At 40.1% G+C, this 13,066-nt stretch overlaps 1 long non-coding RNA gene across 2 annotated transcripts; it reads left to right on the plus strand.

Annotated features, from left to right (window-relative positions):
* Window positions 1–6,274: 6,274 nt before the first annotated feature.
* Window positions 6,275–12,508, plus strand: LOC107810597 (uncharacterized). Of its 2 annotated transcripts, none has more exons than XR_001653684.2 (2): window positions 6,275–11,654; window positions 11,958–12,508. It is a non-coding gene; the product is annotated as an uncharacterized LOC107810597 (long non-coding RNA). The 2 variants fall into 2 exon arrangements; XR_001653685.2 differs by having other exon boundaries at window positions 6,278–11,654; window positions 11,946–12,508.
* The last annotated feature ends 558 nt before the right edge of the window (window positions 12,509–13,066 follow it).

The following is a 13,066-nucleotide window of genomic DNA, read 5'->3' on the forward strand; positions in this document are numbered from 1 at the left end:
CTGATAAATCGGGGTTGAAGACAATCCGACCCGTATCTTGGTAGGGCAAACCGGTTCTATTGCAGCCATGGCGTGTTGTCGTCTTCTCTTTGCCCCATTTTACGCAGATCTGAGCCTCAACTTCCAACTAGTACATCTGGACTTCTCGGGACTCTAACCAAGATCTGGACTTTTGGGGACTCGAACCCAGCATCTCTCGTTTGGTGAAACCCAAACGAGAAAAGGATTTTCAAGCAAAGCAGCAAAAAGACATAGAAAAGGAGGGTTATTTTCTTGACTACAGGCTTCCATTAGATTCTCTTATTATAGAGTGTTTTACTACACAAAAATGGAAGTTCAGCCCAGTAAGAAGAATGATGCCACCAGAGAGAAAAGGGAATTCTTGGAGGGTGGTTGCCCCCTCTGTTTGGCCTATGATTTCTTCATCAATAAAAAACCAACAACCCTCTTCAGAAATACTAGTACATGTTTTCTGACCTCTCTGAGCTTAAGCCAGATATATATCCTCTAATCTTGGCATTTGTTTGTCAAAAATTGCTTGAAATTGTCCAAACGCCTACTACGGAAAAGTTCCAATCTCTCCAAAGAGGCAGTGATGATATTGCTAATCTGGGCTGATAAATCGGGGTTGAAGACAATCCGACCCGTATCTTGGTAGGGCAAACCAGTTCTATTGCAGCCATGGTGTGTTGTCGTCTTCTCTTTGCCCCATTTTACGCAGATCTGAGCCTCAACTTCCAACTAGTACATCTGGACTTCTAGGGACTCTAACCAAGATCTGGACTTTTGGGGACTCGAACCCAGCATCTCTCGATTGGTGAAACCCATTTGGGTTATTCAGTTTCTCTTGAAACCTTGTTGCTATTCACATCAAACTTCTAGCTAAAAGAATGAGGCAATTGGGGAAAAAAGGGATCATTTAGGGTGGTTGACCATCTCCGGCATGCCTATGATTTCTAGTTTAATTTAGTTCTGAAAAACAACTGTTGATTATGTGTGTGTTGGGGAGTGTGTTTTAGTTCTAAAAAACAACTGTTGTTGATTATGTGTGTGTGTGTTTAACCAAACGCCATACATTGAGGACTATTTTGATTATTTTCTCTGTGTTTTCTGTTATTGTTATGCTATGTTCCTCACAGGCTACAATCTATGGCAAAGCAACAGCAGAAACATTGAAAAGGAAAATGATGGAGCTGTGATGATTGATTGTTATTGATCATATGGAACCTGGCGTTGTAGTTTCAGGCCTGTATCTTGGCGGGGCGGCCCGTATTATAGGGTTTGCAGCCATGGCAGTGTCAAAGAACTCATTGCCTGAGATCAATTACTTATCGGAGCCTCAAGTCTTTCTGAAATGGCTGAATACATCGACGGCCCCTCAAACTTGCCGGAAATTTTCATTTCGACACCTGACTAAGGGTGGTTCATAGACCACCTGAACTCGTGCCAAACTGTGTCTATTAAACACACGCTGCTGAAGTTGTCCAAACAGGCTATTCTTGAAAAGTTAACATTTTCCAGAAGAGGCAGGAATGATATTGCTAATCTAGGCTGAGGCATGGAGAAAATCCACCCCGTATCTTGGCATGGCAAATCCCGATGGCTTGTGATTCGGGTTTCTCTTTCACATGCAACCAGTTCTTTTGCATGGCATTGTAGCCTTCTCTTTGCCCCATTTCAAGCAGATCTGAGTCTCAACTTCCAATTGCTCTTTAGATAGGGTCCTAAAAGCGGCTATTTATGCACTTCCCCTATTTTACAGCGTTGGGAAAATCCGACCTGTATCTCGGGCAACCCGGTTTGACATCATTTGCTAGTCGGTGTCTGCAGTCATGGCATGTGTCGCTTTCTCTTTGCGTAGTTCATAGAACACCCATTTGATGTCTTGACTCTTAAATGGATGGCCGTTCTCTGGAACCGGAACACACTGTTGGGTTCTTCAGTTTTTCCTTGAACACCCCATTTCAGATGCTGCTCTCCTTGAAATTTCTAGCTAAAAAATGAGGCCATTGGAGAAAATGGGGATTTTCAGGGTGGTTGACCATCTCCAACATGCCAGTGAATTCTTTTTTGCTCTAATCAACAGCCCATTTTGCATATGTATGATTGTGTGTATATATGTGTATTGTATGTCTGTTTCTTTCTTTCTGTCTGTCTATCTATCTACGACTACTCTGCCTCTGCATGTCTGCTTTTTCAGGCGAAGCATAGAGGAGGGAGGATTAGTTTCTTAAGTGCAGACTTAAGGGGTCTCTTCGGTTAAATTCTCTCTTATAAATCAGAGAGTGTTTTACTTCACAAAATGGAGGTTCACCCCAGAACGAAGAATGAGGCCAATAGATAGAAAAAGGGAATTCTTCCGAGGGTGGTTGCCCCCTCTGCTTGGCCTATGATTTCTCCATTAACCAAACCAACAACCCTCTTCAAAAGTACAACTACTACTGTTTCTGATTTCTCTGAGGTAAAACCAAACATCCTCTGATCTTAGTGTTTGTTTATCAAAGATTGTTTGAATTGTCCAGATGTGTTTACTGTGGAAAAGTTTCAACTTTTCAAAAGAGGCAGTGATGATATTGCTAATACTGGGCTGATATTCGGGGGCATGGAGACAGTCTGACCCATACCTTGGCATGGTAAACCCGGATGGTTTGAGATTGAGGCCTTCTCTGTCGCATGCAACTGGTTCTTTTGCAGCCATGGCATTGTCGCCTTCTCTTTACCCCATTCTTTTGCAGGTCTGAGACTCAATCTTCAACTAGTTTTTGTGGACTTTTAGGACTTGAACCCAAGACCTCGTCGTGTGAAAACCCATGTTATTTTTTAAATATACATGTTTTCTATGCTGTTGCAGCTGCATCTTCTTCTTTTTCTTTTGTTGATTGCTGTGTTTATTAACCAAATAGCAAGAAATCAATGTAAGAAGAGGGAAAATTTATGGCTATGATGATAATTCCTTTTTTTTTTAGCAATTTAATTTACGCGTTGAAATGATAAGAGCTGTATCTTGGCAGGGTAACCCGGAGAGGGAGCATCAATGGCTGTTTTTGATAAACTCAATGCCCGAGTAAATTGAAATCTGAGCCTCGTTAAGTACATGATGCACATTATATTGTCTGTATATTACATATATAGATACACATGCAAACATATCATGAGAAAATGTCCAAAATGGTCCCTTATCTAGGCAGTGATGATCCTGAGTTATTAATTGAGCATTGAGAGACCCGACCCGTATCTTGGCAGGGCGATGACCCTGATACTTGTGATTTGTAAAAAATTGCATGCAACCGGGGGATATTTGCAGCCATGGCGTGTCAGGACTTTCTTTGTCTGGCATAAATACAGATCTGAGCCTCAGTTGTCACTTATATCTTACTTTGGGTGTATTTGATATGGAGGAAATTGTTTCAGTGAAGCAGCCCTCGAAGTGGCTACCATGGTGTCATTTCTACAAATAAGACCTTTCACATGAATAATTTTGGGAATTTGAAGCGGAAGGCGATACGGAAATGGCAAAAATCTCATTAGTTTAAGTCTGAGGCTGCTGGATTTAGAGAGTTTTGGTGAGTTATTTGAGTGGTTGCCCCTCTCTGTTATTCTTATCAGCCAGTGATCAGTCAAATGTTCCCCAATTTCCAACTAATATTTAGCAAATTAAGTTCACTTAGGCAGTGAAGATTTTCACTCTTTATTCATCAATTGGTTGAGCTTTGCTATATCTTGGCGTGGCAGCTTTTGGTTGGTCTTGTGAGATATGTGAGCTATTTTTGTTTCCGTGTCTCACAAAGGCTTCTCATTAAGCTTGCAGCCATGGCGGAGTTTAGCTTGTGCTTGAGAAGAGGAAAGTCTGAGCCTCCCAAGTATAACAACAAACCAAGTGAAATCCCACAAGTGTGGGGTTTGGGGGTTAGTGTGTATGTAGACCTTACCCCCATTTTGTAAAGGTAGAGAGGCAAGCAAAACTTGCTACTGAATATCAAAGCGAGGTTTCGATCATGTGACCTGTGGGTCGTGGGGCCACCACGCTTCTCAAGTATCTGCATGTTAAAGAATGAGGCTTTTTGTGGTGGAAGTCGAGAAAGATTGAGATTTTCTAAGGGTGGTTAGTCTCTTTCTCTGAAGTTCAGTATAGCCGATGAATTTTCCAGTACTTTTGTTACAAAGATAAAGATTAACAACCCTTTCATCAGCTAATACCAATTATGTTGTTGGTGATGATGACGACGACGATAGCCATGGTTATGGCAATAAGGGAAAATACATATTCTGCTTCCTAAACTTGTCCAGGAAAACCTGAATCCTTAACCCTGAACTTTGTGAATGAGGCTACGATGATGTTCTCCCGGAAGCTTGAAAATCAGATTTTTGAGCTGATTTGTTTCTTGGCTAGGCAAAGGCGGGAATTTGTGAGGTAGTTTCTTATGTGCTTCTCACAAAGGCGTCAGCTTTTGGCAGCCATGGTGGATTACCTCTTTGTTCTGATAGATTTTTAGGCAAATCTGAGCCTCTTTTCTGTTTGGAGTTTAGTTCTACAATGGGTGGTTCTTTCCTTTCGTTCTTTTTATGACCATGTTTTGTAATATTCGTATGAGATGAGTCTAAAAGGAGCAACATGGTCAGTCAGTGTTGTGCATAGCACGTGTGTTTGTTTTTCCTCCTCTTGAGCAATTGTACAGAAGAGGCAGTGATGATGATGTTTCACTTTTTGGGCTAGCTGAATCAGGGACTTGGACAACTTGACCCGTATCTTGGCCTGGCAAATCACTGGATGGTCGGCATTTGAGGTTCTCTCTTTTGCATGCAACCAGTGATTTTGCAGCCATGGCATGGTTGACTTCTTTTTGCCTGATATAAATGCAGTTCTGAGCCTCAAATTCTGGGAATCGAAATGGGTACTCTTGTTCTTTGAATCCATTAGAAGTCAAGGATACAGTGGTACGAGCCCATAGACCAGACCCTGTTCAAATTAAGGTTGTCATTTTTTTGATAAGGAAAAGTGATGGACCTATGGATCGTGGTATAAATTAAGGTTGTCATTGAGATCCATTAATGTCTGCTTCTAAATTTTAACTCAAGCTCCGGATCATAAGAATGAGGTATCAGAAAAGTTAAAACACCGAGGGTTTGGCGGAACACTTATTATAAGTTTAGCCCAGAAAGGAAGAGTGAGATATCAGAGAGAGATGGGATTTTCTGTGAAGGGTGGTTGTCCCTCTCTGCTATGACCATGATTTCTCCATTCATGAAACCAACAACCCTTGAAGTAAAAAAAGAAACAAGCAAATAGCCACTTCCTCTGCTTCTGCTGCGATCACTACTGATTTACACAGATAGCCACCCTTATGGCCTTGTATTTAGAAGGCCACAACTGATTTGCACAAAGAGGATACGGATATATGCTGTGATGATTGCTTCTTTCTGAGCTACCTACTCTCAGCATTGAGAAAATCCGACCTGTATCTTGGCAGGGCAACCCAGTATGGCATCATTTGCAAACTGGTGTCTGCAGTCATGGCATGTGTCGCTTTCTCTAGGCATATTCATATACAAAAAAATCTGTGTCCCAAAATCTACGGCAACCTTTGATGGTCTTAAATGGATGGTCGTTTTCGGGAACTGGAAACCCACTTGGGTTCTTCAGTTTTTCTTTAACGCACCCCATTTCAGATGTGGTTCTCTATCAATTTCTTAGCTCAACGAATGAGGCAGTTGGAGAAAAATGGGGATTTTTCAGGGTGGTTGACCATCTCTGGCGTGCCTGTGATTTCTATTTTCTTTTAGCTCTAGCCAAGAGCTCTTTTTGTTTATGCATGTGTTTATGTAACCAACCCCCATATATTAAGGATCATTTTGATCATTTTCCCTCTGTTTTCTGTAACTGTTACAGTCTGTTCCTCAGAGGCTGCGGCTGCGTTTCCATGGCAAAACAACAGCAAAAGCATACAACTTGAAATGGAAAAGGGAAAATAATGGGGCTTTGATGATAATTTTACTAAGCAAATGGCATCGGGCATTGTTGTTTCAGGCCCGTATCTTGGTGGGGCAATCCATATTATAAGGTTTGCAGCCATGGCAGTGTCAAATATCTCAGTGCCCGAGTTAAATCACAGATCTGAGCCTCAAAATCTTTCATCCAAATCATCTCTAATGAGCAAAATGAGATGAGAGTTAGCCCAGAAAGAAGAATGAGGCCAACAGAGAGAAAAGGATTTCTTGGAGGGTGGTTGCGCTCTCTGTTTGGCCTATGATTTCTGCATAAACCAAACCAACAACCCTCTTTTTTTTTTTTTTTTTTTCCAATTGGTATATTTAGGGGTGTTCATGGTTCGGTTTAGTTGACCAAAAGAGAAGGAAAATATCAGTTGCCATTGATGTGATGCTGATAGCAATAGTATTCTCTCCGTTCATTTATGTGTCCTGAAACTGTCCACAAATTGCTATGCCAAAGTTTTCATCTTTCCGAAGAGGCAGTGATGAGATTGCTAAGCTGGTTATTATTCGAGAAATGGAGAAAACCCGAATCTTGGCGGGGCAAACTCGGATCATGCTACTGGTTCATTTTGCAGCCATGGCGTTGTCGTCTTCTCTTTCCCCCATTTTACACATATCTGAGCCTCAATTTCCAGTCTTTAAATAGGGGTCCTGAAAACGGCTATCTGTGCACTTCCCCCACTTTACTGTGCTGAGAAAATCTGACTGGTATCTTGGCAGGGCGACCTGGTATGGCATCATTTGCACACCGGTATCTGCAGCCATGACGTGTGTTGCTGTCTCTTTGCTTGTTCATAGAAAAGCAAAATCTGGGCCCTAAAACTTTTAGGGCAACCATTTGATGATCTTGAATTGGACGGCCGTTCTCTGGAACTGAAAAACCAAATTGGGTTCTTCAGTTTTTCATGAACATCCCATTTCAGATACAGTTCTCCGTCAAAATTTTAGCTAATAAATGAGGCAATCGGAGAAAAAATTGGATTTTTTCAGGGTGGTTGACCATCTCCAGCATGCCTATGATTTCTTTTTTGTGGCTATAATCAACAGCCCTTTTTGCATATCTATGATGTGTGTGTGTATATATATACATGTATTGTATGTCTCTTCTGTCTCTCTATCTATCTGCGACTACTCTGCTCTTGTGTGGCTGCGTTCTTAAGGCAAATCAGCACAAAGGTGTTTGCCCCTCTTTGCTATGTCCCGTGATTTCTCCATTCATAAAACCAACAGCCCTTTGAGAAAAAAAGAACAAGAAAAGGAATATGATAAACCATTCCAACGACACCCCTTGAGTATTTACTTCTCTAAAAAGGGCTTTGCTCTTCTTTTCTCTGCTTCTGCTGATTTACACAAATATCCACTTTTATGGGTTTGTATTTGAAATCCACGACTGATGCTGAACTTCATAGATCCAGAAAATTTCACCTTATGTCCCTTTTGAGAGCAGGTGTTTAATAATGATCATATATGTGCAAATCTCCCTCACAGATCACCTGAAGTGGGCTATGATGATTGCTTCTTTCTGGGAGTCTTTTGCACAGCAGTGAGAATTGGCCCGGAAGGAAGAATGAGTCCAACAGAGAGAAAATGGATTTCTTCGAGGGTGGTTGCCCTCTCTGGCTGGCCTATGATTTCCCCCCCAACCAAACCAACAACCCTCTTCCTTTTTTTTCTTTTCCCAGTTGGTATATTTGTGAAATTACATAGCTTTTTAAGCAAAAGCGAGAATTTTGAGGCTGTGATGATACTGTCTTCTCTTCTTTCATGAGCTAATCAATTGGTCAAGAGAAGTAAAGGGACTCGTATCTTGGCTGGGCAAACCGGATGACAAGTGATCTTTGTGTCATGCAACCGGTGTTTGCAGTCATGGCGATGTCTTCATTCTCTTGTCTTATCAACAGATCTGAGCCTCCATTTTACTCTTATAGCTTGTTTGGATGGTTGTTACCCAGTGTATTGTATTGTTATTTTAAAAGGGCGTCTTTGGTATGATGGAAAACATCAGTATTTGGTTACTGATGTACAACTCTGAGAAGAAGAAAGTTCAGAATCAGGTGAGAGCCGAGAATTTTCCTAAAAAAAAGTTGGCCCGGAAAGAGAAATGAGACTAACAGAGTGAAGGGATTTTCTGTTAAGGGTGGTTGCCCTTCTCTGTTATGACAATGATTTTCTGTAGCTACCAAACCAACAGGCCCTGTTCATGAAATGCAGAGAAACATCATATGCTTTTTCAGTGTACAGCTTAAGCCATGGACCTCTGTGTATGTGTGTTTCTTTTTCCTCCTTCGGAATAATTTTACAAAAGAGGCAGTGATGATAATATTCTTTCACTTTCTGGGCTAAACAAATTGGACATGGTGGACAATCCGTATCTTGGCCTGGCAATTCCCTTGTTGTGCATGCAACTGGTATTTTGCAGCCATGGCGTAGTTGCGTTCACTTTGTCCGTGCAAAATGCAGTATCTGAGCCTCAAATTTCTGAAATGCAGTATCTGAGCCTCAATACCCTTGTTGTTTTTGTTGTTGCTTTGAGTCGAGGGTCTATCGAAAACAGCCTCTCTACCGCCACCTGGTAGGGGTAAGGGTAAGGTGTGTGTACACACTACCCTCCCCAAACTCCACTTGTGGGATTCCACTGGGTTTGTTGTTGTTGTTGGTATATTTGTGAAATTTTCCCATAAAAGAAGGCAAATATCTGTGCCATTGATGCAATGCTGATAGCAGCAGTAGTAGTACTCCCTCTGTTCCAATTTATGTGCCTTGAAACTGTCCAAATTGCTATGGAAAAGTTTCTGTCTTTCCAGAGAGGCAGTTTTGATATATTTGCTAATCTGGGCTGAAATTCGGGGCATGGAGAAAAACAGACTTGTATCTTGGCGGGGCAAACCCGGATCAGGCAACTGGTTTTGCAGCCATGGCGTTGTCATCTTCTCTTTGCCCCCATTTTACACATATCTGAGCCTGAACTGCGATGAGTCATTGTGGAATTTGCAGGATTTGAACCAAATGGGAAACCATTTCAGTTTAGCTCAAAAAAAAATGAGGCAACAGAGAAAAATGAGGATGTCTAAGGGTGGTTGACCATCTCCGATATGCCAATGATTTCTCCTTTGCTCTAACCAACAGTCCTTTTAGAGTATGTACGTCGGCGAAGTGCACATATAACGGTTTTAGGACTCCTATTTGAAGAAAGACGAAAAGTGATAGCATCTTACAGTCTACAGATTAATGAGGCTCAGCCCAGTATGAAGAACGAGGCCAACAGGGAGAAAAGGGAATTCCTTGGAGGGTGGTTGCCCCCTGGTTTGGCCTATGATTTCTCCATCAACCAAACCAACAACCCTCTGCAAATGTGATGCTGATAACAGTAGTACTATTCAATGTTCTGATATTTCTGAGCTAGCTTAGACCAAATGTTTTTGGTCCAAAACATCCACAGATCTGAAATTTCCACTTGTTTTTTTTGAAATTCTCCAAACAGGCTCTTATTGAAAAGTTCCCGTTTTTGGAAAGAGGCAGTGATGATATTGATTGTCTGGTCCGATATTCGGCGCATATTGATAATACAACCTTGGGCTGTTTTATGAACCAAACAGCAAGAGATCAATGTAAGGACAGGGAGAATTTATGCTGTGATTGTAATGCCGTTTTCTTTTTTGAGCAATTTGGGTTAGGCGTTGAGATGATAACAGCCATATCTTGGCGGGGTAACGTGGGAAGGTTGCAGCAATGGCGGTTTCTGATTAAACCCACTACCTGATTCAATTGAAATCTGAGCCTCTTATGTACATGATGCTCATGTATATTGTCTGTATACTACATACCTATATACATATATGTGTATATATATATACATATACATACATACATACATATATACATATACATACATACATATATGTGTATATACATATATATATATTTACATATCATGAGAAAATGTCCAAAATGGTCCCTTATCGAGGCAGTGATGATCTTTCAATCTATCCTTCTGAGCTAGTAATTGGGCATCGAGAGTAACCGGCATGTAGCTTGGCTGGGCAATGACCCAGATGCATGTATTTTCTTACATGCAACTGGGGGTATTGCAGCCATGGCGTGGCTGGACTTTCTTTGCGTGAACATGAATAAGATCTGAGCCTCAATTGTCCCTTATATTTGACTCTGGCTGTATTTGACATGGAGGAAACTGTTTCAGCAAATAGATGAAGCAAAAGATGAAACAAAAATGGCAAAAGTTTCATTAATTTATGTCTGAGGCTGCTGGATTGAGAGAGTTGCGGAGAGTTTTGTGAGTGGTTGCCCCTCTGTCATTCTTAGCAGCCAATGATCCACTCAAAATTTCCCAATTTCAAACCACTCTTTAGCAAAATAAGTTCACTTAGGCAGTGAAGATTTTCATTCTTTACTCATCAGATGGTTGAGCTGAGCTTTGCTATATCTTGGGGGGGCATCTCTTTGGTGGTCTTGTGGATATTGAAGCTATTTTTTGTTTCTGTGTCTTGCAAAGGCTTGTTAAGCTGGCAGCCACGGCGGGGTTTAGCTTATGTCTGAGAAAAGGTCAATCTGAGCCTCCCAAATATCTTTTTGTGTTCAAAGAACGGGGATTTTTATGGAACTCGGAGGAAGGTTGAGATTTTTTAAGGGTGGGTACTCTGTTTCTCTGAAGTTCAATTTAGCTAATGAATTTTCCTGTAGTTTTGTTATAAAGAGAAAGTTTAACAGTCCTTCAAGAGAAAATACATATTTTGCCCCGCTAAACTTGTCCGGGAAAACTCAGAATCCTAAACCCTAAACTTTGTGAATGAGGCTGTGATGATATTCTCCAGGAAGCTTTAAGACCAGATTGGCTGAGCAAAGGCATGGGAATTTCTGAGGTTGGTTCTTTATGTGCTCTCTCAGAAAGGCATCTGCCTTTTTCAGCCATGGTGGATTAGCCCTTTTTTCTGATAGATCTTTATGCAAATCTGAGCTTTTTTCTTTCATTCTTTGTACGTTCATGTTCTTTCTTCTGCATAATATCAGGAAGAATCCTCATTTCAAAAGATATGAAACAAGTCGAAAGAGAAAGGAAGTGAATATTAAGGATTCATACTGTCTTTAACCAGTTTGATATTGAAGCTAGTTGTTGCTGCAGTTATCTACGCTATATTCAAACTTTCATGCCTTTGTTTCAATCTTGAATACTTGAAGTTTCAGAGGCAGTGAAGATTATATACAATTGAAAATGAAAAGTGAAGAAGATTAGAGTTGATTCTTGGCCTGGCTTGGTGAGTCCAATCGGAAGGTCTTTCTTATAAGGCAACCGTAGATTGTGCAGCCATGGCAGTGTTAGCTCTGTTCTTTTTTCCTTTTCTTTTTTTGATTAAATAGGCGAAAATCTGAGCCTCATTCTTAATGTAGTTTATTTACAATTTTTTTACTAGTCTTTCTGGAAATAGATTTAGATTACCTTCATTGTGGAACCACGGAAATCAACAGCTCCGGCTTCCAACTCTAAATCCTAAAGGGAAATGGAGTTTCTGCGTTGAGTACAAGCATTTGTTTTATTGCCAGTTCTAGTGGCTTTCATTGATCTGGATGAGGATCTTGAGTTTTCTCCTTCGGACTTAAAATTCGGTCTTGATTGGGTTGATGGTAATTGGATCTGCCCGCATGAAAAGGTAATAAATTTTACCTTCTCCAATTTGGTAATAAATTTTACCTTCTCCAATTTGCTTGTGTTTTTATTTAAGGTCAATTTGGCCAAAACTTTTTGAACTACATCTTGGAATATCTTCAAACTGAATAATATTGCAGTACTACTTTATGATTAATACGTCTATGTTGTGCTGAAATTTTGGTTCACGTATTCTATAATTGAACTGCTATCGCAAAGCATGTTACAGAGTAAATTTGTGCAGCTATTGATATCATTAATCAGTACTCTTGAATACCAACTAATTCAATTATAGATGGAATGGCAGTTTATAGGCATCCAGAAGGAAAACCAGCTTATACTGCATCCTGATGGGAGTCGCACGTCATGTCGCATTTGCCTCAGCTTGACTACTTGCATGAGGCCTCGAAGATGCAATTCTCTGATTCTTAGCTACTGAAGTTCAGAGCTATTGCTTTCTTTTTGAATCTTATTTGCTATCAATTGCACCATGATCTTTCTTTTAATCACCCAATAGTGTTGATTAACAACAACAACAACAACGACCCAGTATAATCCCACAAGTGAGGTCTGGGGAGGGTAATATGTACGCAGACCTTACCCCTACCCCGAAGGGCAGAGAGGCTGTTTCCAGGAGACATAGTGTTGATTAACATGAATGATATATCTGTTGACATATCCACTGGGTGATGATCATCAAATCAATCATGTCATTTGAATTAGTTGTAATAGGAGTGTATTATACAGCAAATTTTATTTGCATTTGCATCTGCGTCGACTGATAAATTGTATGAAAATTTTTTGAAGCTCAAAACTCTATTAGTTCTCATGATTTCATAGTACAAATCTAAGTTCGTTTTGTGCTAGCCTATATATTTGATTGCTGAAGTTAAATGGTTATCTGTTGTGTTTAACAATGATCTTTCCTCCTATCAGAAGGTATTTCTTATAAGGCGCAACCAATGATGGCAACCATGGCAGTGTCAATTTTCCTTCTTTTTTTTTTTTAAGGAAAAAAATAAATAAATTAAGTAGGCGAAAATCCGAGCCTCATCTTCAACTTGTTTTTTTTTTTTTACTTTTTTTGGGTCTAGTTTTTCTGGAAATAATTTTAGATTAGAAATATTTGAAATTAAGCTATACATGTTTCATCAGAAAGATTTTGGAGCTAGGAATAATTTTGCTGATGTTACTCTGGATGTTAAAATGACTATCAATCAAAAAGCATTTTGTGAAAACTAATTTGGTAAAATAATTTGCTCAAAGCTAATGGTAGAGGCCATCTAAAAAATAGAGTTTTTTACATTGTAGGTCACTAATAAAACTGTATTAGTATTAATATTACTATTTTTGGTTTATTTCAATAACAGCAGATTTTGTAGCAAATGTAGCATATTCAAACAAATACCATTTTCC

This window comes from Nicotiana tabacum, chromosome 8 (assembly GCF_000715075.1).
Source record: "Nicotiana tabacum cultivar K326 chromosome 8, ASM71507v2, whole genome shotgun sequence".
Classification (NCBI taxonomy): domain Eukaryota; kingdom Viridiplantae; phylum Streptophyta; class Magnoliopsida; order Solanales; family Solanaceae; genus Nicotiana; species Nicotiana tabacum.